The sequence below is a fragment of the Sceloporus occidentalis genome, unplaced genomic scaffold (genome assembly GCF_023333645.1).
Source record: "Sceloporus occidentalis isolate IW3139 unplaced genomic scaffold, rSceOcc1.0.p SCAF_15, whole genome shotgun sequence".
Classification (NCBI taxonomy): Eukaryota; Metazoa; Chordata; class Lepidosauria; order Squamata; family Phrynosomatidae; genus Sceloporus; species Sceloporus occidentalis.
This window is the reverse complement of record NW_028316995.1, coordinates 2,427,173-2,435,401: the sequence shown is the minus strand read 5'-3', so window position 1 is coordinate 2,435,401 and position 8,229 is coordinate 2,427,173. Positions and strand designations below refer to the sequence as shown.

At 38.0% G+C, this 8,229-nt stretch overlaps 1 pseudogene; it reads left to right on the top strand.

Annotated features, from left to right (window-relative positions):
* The first annotated feature begins 7,381 nt into the window (after positions 1-7,381).
* Positions 7,382-7,562, top strand: LOC149303136 (U2 spliceosomal RNA; annotated as a pseudogene).
* Positions 7,563-8,229: the final 667 nt, after the last annotated feature.

Here is an 8,229-nt window from a genome sequence, read left to right as displayed (position 1 = left end):
CAGTATGTCATTGTTAATTTGTTACTGTTAACTTTCACCAAAATGTAATGTAACTATGTCTGTTTCAGAAATAGAACTTCACAGGCTGCCTGATGAGAATTGTAGTTTATGGTAGCTTTCACACCAAAAGTTTGCTCCTTTTTATATGGCTGTGGCCAAGAATAGCATTCCATTGTGTAGATAAGAGGAAACCTTCTATTCTATAGGTCCATGATCACACTTCACTTCTGACAACATGTCTGCTCCACACTAGGTTGCAATAATTTTAAGGAAGATCAGAAGACCTCTGCAGACCAAGTCACACCTAATCAAAAAAACCTCCTGGAACAGCTAAACTTCCTTCCAGAGTATTTGATCTCTAGGGATCTGGTGATACAGTTGACTTAGGACATGTGCTAAGATCAGTTTGCTGGGGAGGGGAGGTCAGTCTTGGTGACAATCATTGAGGCAGCAACAGTTATATAAAAATGGTGTCTACACCAAATTGGTGGCATCTGGTTTATCTCACCTACTGGCTTGTGCTAGATGTCTTTTCTATGTACCCTTTGAAGTAGGAACCCAAAAATAAAATCCATGGCACATAAAACAATTATATAGTGTTTTTATTTTTTCATCCTTTCATTATATCCCTTTCCACTTATCTTAAAGTGTACCCAAATTTACATCATCAATATTAGAAAAGAATCAGGAAAGAATGTCTTTCTTCTTTATCTTAGTATTATTATTATTATGGGCAAATATACAATATTGCTATGAATTATTAATAATTACTGTTCAACGACATCTAGAGAGCTACCTAGTGGGTCAGTAGAAAAAAAATAAATATATATATATATTAGTATTAAAGGTAAAGAGACAGCTGTCTACAGCCTAACTAATCTTGATGGTCTACAGCTGCCACTTTTGCTCATGAAAATGGCTTTTAACAGTGGGAAATAAGGATAAAAAGTATGTCTCAAAATGTTTAAAATAAATGCTCAAAATGTTTGCACGCTCCTTAAGTAGGCTTTAAGAAGTAACGTAATGTTTGCATCGAAAGAGAACATGTCATAAACAGTGAATCAGAAGGATAATGTGTGGAGCAGTCTCCATGGTAACAAAAGTTCATCATTTAGAATGTTGCTTTTATGAATATGTCCCATTGTGCCTGCTCCCTTTGCCAATGCATAGGCCAATGGTATTACCTATATTAGTATTATATTGTTTGGTATTTATTTTTCTAGAATCTTTGGCTTTAGAAAACATTTAAATATAGTAAATTGATAAAAATGAAGAATGTTCTTGTCATTAATGGCCTGCTACTAATGGCCATTGTGACCACCATGTGATCTCAAGAGTCATCAGCAACCTTCTATGCTTTAGTAATACCATAAAATATTTTTGTAGGTTGAGTTACATAGCAAAATTTATTTCAAAGCCCCTAAAGCATCAGATACATCTGCGTTTAAAGTAAATCCGATAATGCAGAATTACTCTCCTAATTGTATATATGTGCGTATGTATGGAATAGAAACAATAGAAAAGAGCAACTTAAGCAAAAACACTTTGCCAATATACACAGGAACTTGCCCCAAAACCTACACATACACCAGGATTTTTATGTGTTTAATCAAAAAACTAACTTTTAATGAAAATGTTCCTTTAAAAGCCCATATTAAATGTATGTATTCACACTTTTTTTTTTTTAAACAATGCGAGTAATAAAAAAAAAATTTGAATAAAATTAGTTGTAGAACGACAGAAATATACACATGGGTTATTTTTCATAAGGAAAATATTTTACATTTAATAAAATCCTTTCCCCAAATGTTTTCCTTCTCACAGTTCTCTCTCCCACCGTCATCAGGTTTCAGCTGAGAATCCATCTTTCCAAAAATTCTTTGGCCTGGTGTGTCCGGGGTAATTGCTTTGCCATACCGCTGCAAATTGTAGTCTTTGATGCGGCCCAATACCTCTGAGATGCGTAAACATAGAAACGTGGATCTTGACAACAGAGGAAAACCAATGTCCCATCTAATCCACTAAACCCACAAAAATCCTCTTTTTGATTTTATTTCCTGCTTAGGACATCCACATTTTAATCCTAGACATTTTCTGTACTTCACCACGGTTTCCCTTGGAAACATTGTTCCGTCATTCACTGCTGCTTAAATTCAGCTTCGTTGAACTTGGCCTCTCCTGGTGGTTGGGTTCGGAAGATAACCCCATCAGCATGCTGGCTATAGGGATGGGAGTAGAGAGCAGTCTTAGCAGAACAAGAGGTTCTAATCTAAAACTTGAGGGTCACAAGCTTAGATGTAATGTAAGAAAGTTTTATTTTACTGAATGAGTGGTAGATAAGTGGAACAGCCTCTAAAACATGGCTGGGATAGACAAAAAGCTATCCTGGATCTAAGACAAGATCAAGAACTGATTAAGGTCTGAGTCTTTACAGACAGGATGGGTTGAATGTTTCTTATCTCCTGATTCTATGCTTAAAATTAACACAAAATAAGCAGAAAAATATAGTGAATTTTCCTTTAAATAAGGCCTTTTGTGACAGTTTTCAATGACATGCGATCAAGTTATTTTCCTGTTTCTAGTTTACATTTAGTAAATCAGCTGCAAATGTGGTCATGATTAGGTACATACTCTGGAGATGCAGCACTGATAATGTTCTACAACACCGGAGACGTAATGGGAAAACGTCAATGGACGAAATAATCAACCCAAAGGTTTCCATGTGTAACTTTAAACATAGCTGGATGTTTCTAAATATATGCTGAGCCAGCATTTTGCTATTAGTGATGGCAAAAGTTGACATTTCATGCCGAAATGTTCTAGGCATTAAGGAAATGTTGTATTTCCCAAAGAACACAAATGTTTGGAGGAACTGATTAGAAGAAAAAACAGACGTAGTATTTACATTATAGTTTTTGCAATATATTTATTAACCTTTTAGGTACGGTTGAGATAATGTACATTTTGCTCTTGAGTGGGTAACTTTGATAAAATGGAAAAAAAATGGAAAAAATTTTACACTTTCTCCTGATAAGTGAATGAATGAGTTGTCACTAAGGAAAGAAGTAATTATTTAATGGTACCAAAAAACACCATATTTGTAGATATTTGTTATGAATATTAAGGACTATTTTACTTTACGGAAATCAAAATCTGTGGCAAAAACACGGCAGAACTAGCATATCAATGCCATATTGTTGGGTGTTATGTTCTCCTCCTCTTCCCAACTTTACAAACCTGCCAAATCAAATCAGTTGCCACCAAAGGTAGACAGCAACCATGCCAAAGGAGAGCAATAGCCTAATGGGGAGGAATAATTATATAAATCCTGAATGGATGCTTTCATGGTATTCACATAAGATGGGTTTATAAAACCATTATATAGTTATGTTTCATTTACAGGCACAAATGGATGGAGTTATTTGACTTAAAGACTTGGAAGTGTAATTATTACAATACATTTATTTGTATTATTCAGCTGTTTATCTGGAATGATATATTTTCACCCATTGGAAAGGTAAGGGCAGCGAGAGAATGTTAATCATATAAAGAAAATAAAACTATCCCTTTGAGTTCCTTGTGACAATGTAACCGTGATAAATTAGCATTATCTTTATCTTTAATATGTAACTTTATATTACCAAGGGACATTTAATGTATGACGTCAATGCAGTTTGTTTCACATGAATTAATCACTCATTTAGGTGGCAAAGAGGTTAAATAAGGATGTATGAGCAATACTCTTTGTTTAGTCTTTCTTTCCTATTTAATTGTAGACATCGTGAAGCAATTTCCCCAAGGGCTGCCTATCCTATTAAAGAGTGTCCTGTTTCAATTACTTGGGATCCTCTGTTTAGATTATTAAATTGTACATGATTGTGTATTCCCACTGCTGACTACATTGGTAATCCCTAATTAAACTACTAGTAATTTGGTATTGGGCTTGCTTTGGGTCTGTTCTCTCAAATAATAACAATGTATAAGTTTGGGATGTCAGTAGATTCCAAACTTAATTAAAGGAAGCTAATATGTGACTTGGAGTTTACATACAGGCTTTGACTTGCCTGCCAGAGGGACAAGAGCTAATGCTAAGGAACCAGCTTCAAAGGGCTGTGTTGGCTCACGTAGATCTGACTAGGACTTGAAGGTAGTCTCTTCCAATTGTATGCTGTATTTATAAATGTTCCATTCATGGAGACTTCCCACTGCTTATCTCTGGCCAAGTATATTAAGTCATTAGTCAACTTGAACTACAAGAATTGCATCTAGGGTTCCTGACTAGGAAGTCAGTGCCGCCACCGACACAGATAGCCTTTTATCCCTCACTGTTTCTCCTCCAGACATCTTCATATGGCTCTGACCCCTTCTGTCCATATAGGTTATTAGCTCCTGGCCACCCCTCTGCTGGTGCAAATATATAAGTATAGCTTGAATTAGTCCTAGTGGCAGAGGCCCTACAATCATCCATTTAGGATCCCTTCCCTCTATGAGTTCCAAATCCCTCTGTCCCTCTTTTCTACCCCGATTTTTCATGTGAGAGGGACACTGTGATGAATACCGGTAATATAGGTCTGTGTTTATTCATATTCTTCATAAGCAGTGTTACAAAAATATAAAGTTACTGTCACATGTCTGACTTATCATAACATCAGCTGAGTCACCCCTGATACTGTCTGCTAAAAAGCAGGATCACTGATAAAACAACCCTATTTGGCTGTCTTTAATCATATGTATAAGAACAGAAAATAATATTAAATAGGTTTGTTGGCCGGGAACCCACACATCATTAAAAAGAAAATTAGACCTAAGTTTTTTGTTTTAAATAATTCCCCTTAATTTGAGCTATTTACATGCAATCACCTTAAACCTTCATCAGCTTAGATAATGGAAGGCAAATTATTCTTTGGTTTCTCTTCTATTGTTCAGTTTCTGCACCTACTAATTATGATATTAATTACCCCCAAATCCATCCAAATGACAAGAGAAACGTATGCCAAGGAGATATATTCTTTATAATGGGTTTAAAACATTTCTTTTCTCTAAGGACCCATGGACAGGCTGATTTTATCAACCATGTTCTTATTTTTCCATGTTGAATGGAATTAAGTAACGTTGTGTAGAGCGGAATATTATGTGAATGTTGAGAGTGCATAGAGAAATGGTTCACTGCTTAGTTACCGAGAGAAATTAGAATTACAGTAAGTGAACCAGTGAATATTTATTAAGCCGTCTCTTTGGCCACAGGACATTTAACTATAAAAAGCACCTTAGGGGTAAAACCACTAATAGCCAAGAGGGACCCAACTATTTATTGTGCAGAACAATACAAGACAGGGGGCGTCTATTATTTTTACAAAACTACCCCAAACAGCTTAAAGTGTAAGTCTTATGGAAACAATACTTTTAACTACTACATAAAATCCAGTGCTGTATACAATAATTTAGGTTAACATTGACAAAAAACTAGTTTTGTTTGGTAATTCTTAGTAATTAAGACTGAGCCATTGTATTGTTTACCATCGGCAGTATGATACGGAGTCAGTGTTTGTCTAGTAGATTGGGCTAAGCTAACAGAACTAGATATCATGTGCATAGAAACAGCTAATATGCACATGCCTGAAAACACTATATTATGCATAAACTAGAATTTTTTTTTAAAGTGAACAGCACAATAGAAATAGGTTTTTTTAAAATATTCTGATACTAAAAATGTTTGAAATCCCTCTTTAATTTAGGAGGATCTACCGTATTCTAAACCCAGTTTCTGTAGAGTGTGCTACGAGTGCTGCAGTTGAGCTCTAGAATGGGAAGCTACCCAGTAATTTAATGTGTTAGAGTTAAACTGGCCCTCCATATGTTTAATCGCTATCACTTTATAAAGGATACCATTATGAAAGCCTTAAAAACTAAAAAAAATAGTTTAGTGATGCCTTGATATTTGCTTTTAGGCCAAACTCTGCTAAAAGAGCTGATTTACTTGAGAAGCTCTCAGAGTGAAATGATGAAATGTATGCTTCTCCACACCAGTGTTCTTTGATGTTGGACCTCAGGGGTTGGTAAACGATCAACATTCCTGAAAAACTAAAAGGTTCCATAGTGCCTGATCATTAGTTTAATAGGTGCACGTGACCTTCTGAATTACAAGTAGCATCATAGTTTTGTCCCTCCGCTGGCTCCCCATGTCCAGAGGCGTATTTCCCCTAGGCCTGACCCAGTTAGGCACAGCGTCAATAAGGTCAATGAGCCAGTTGGTAATACCAGGGACATTCAGAATACATTATCGTGCTTACCCTCAAAATTTAATTATTTTACAGAGCCCTTAACAATGCTGCAACTCTTTAAAGAACACTCTACCTCTTCAGAGAAGAACACAATCTACCATCTTAATATCACACAACCTACATCTGTTCCCCCCCAACTTCAAGTCCTCAAGACCAGTAGCAAGCACGCTCTAAGTACATTCTAAATACACAGTCATTAACATGCAGTTGGTCCCCACTTTATAACAGCTATAACAGCTTCCACTCTTCTGGGAACAAGATTTTGGAGTGGGAATTTGCCCCCGTTGATCCAGTAGAGCATTTGTGAGGTCAGGCACTGATGTTGGGCGAGAAGGTCTGGCTTGCAATCTCCGCTCCAGTTCGTCCCAAAGGTGTTCGATAGGGTTGAGGTCAGGGCTCTGTGCGGCTGGTCAAGTTATTCTACACCAAACCCATTCAACCATGCCTGTATGGACCTGGCATCCGCCAAACCCAGAACACGTTTCCACTGCTCCAGAGTCCAGTGGCACCATGCCTTACACCACTCAATCCGACTCTTGGAAATGTACTTGATTGTGTTAAGCTTGCATGCAGCTGCTTGGCCATGGAAACCCATTCCATGAAGCTCCCACCCCACAGTTTTTGTGCTGATATTAATGCCAGTGGAAGCTTGGAACTCTTTAGGTATGGAATCAGCAAAGCTTTGGTGACTTATATGCAACATGCGCCTCAGCACTTGGTGACCAGCTTTTAAACTTTACGTGGTCTTCCGCTTTGTGGCTGAGTTGCTACTGTTCCTAAACACTTTCCAATAATACCACTTACAGTCGTCAGTGAAATATCTGGAAAGGGTGAAATTTCCTGAACTGACTTATTGCAAAGGTGGCATCCTATTACAGTGAATTCACCCGTAAATTCACCAAGCTCTTCAGAACAACCAATTTTTTTCACAAATGTTTGTAAATGCAGACTGCGTGGATAGGTGCTGGATTTCATACATCTGTGGCAATGGGTCTGATTGAAACACCTGAACTCATTAAGAGGTGTGTCCCAATACTTTTGTCCATATAGCGTACACTGCGAGTGCAGCATCAATCCTTTTCATCATTAATGAGTGGTTCTTCGCTTCTCGGCCTTTTGGCTAAGATCAAGTGTAGTTCCTCTTTGGGAAGGGGGGGACTATGCTGATCCTCTGGCCTTAGGGTTCGGGATAGCAAATGGAGCCCAAGGTGGAATTGCCCTGGCAGAAATGCTGGAGTCACCGTGTGTGGTATTGCACGTCACTGCACACGGTGAGTGCACGTTCTCACTGGCGGCCTACCAGCACTACCTTTTCCCCAGGTACCTTCTGGTCCTGGGGTTAAGTCTTTATTTTTGAATCCGGCAGGCCAGCAATGGCCTGTCCCTAAATTATTTTTCTTTAATTTATACATTCACTTCGTTTTCACGAGTGCCAATTAATTTGCCCCCCTTTGAATTCACGGTTTTCAAATTCACGGCTTGGCCCTCACAATTCTATGGCACACGTTTTTGTACCACGTTTTGGACACTGTTTTCTTTTTAAGAGGCAGTGAAGCCTGGACTTTGCTGGAGGAGGATTGGGAGCCTTCTGGCCCCTTCCTCTCTTCACAAAACCAGCAAGGAGTCTCACTCTTCGGGGTGAGACTCAAGATCCGACCTTCCCATGGGGGGGGTTGGAATTTGTCCGAGTTCTCCGTGAGGGAACTCGGTATCGTAGTCTGGCTTCTGCTGCCTTGTGCACAGAATGCGGCACCCAAAGGAGCACGCACCTCGGGCTTCCAAAAATAATAATAAAAAAAAAATCAATCCTTTTCATCTAAACTTTCTGAAGTCAGTAAATTTTGAACAATTGGCTTTTTTTCAATTGCCAGGAATGTTTTTTGTTTGTTTTTGATAAGGGGTCAGTAAAGATAAAATAGCAATATCAATATTTATTTAATGCCCTTAC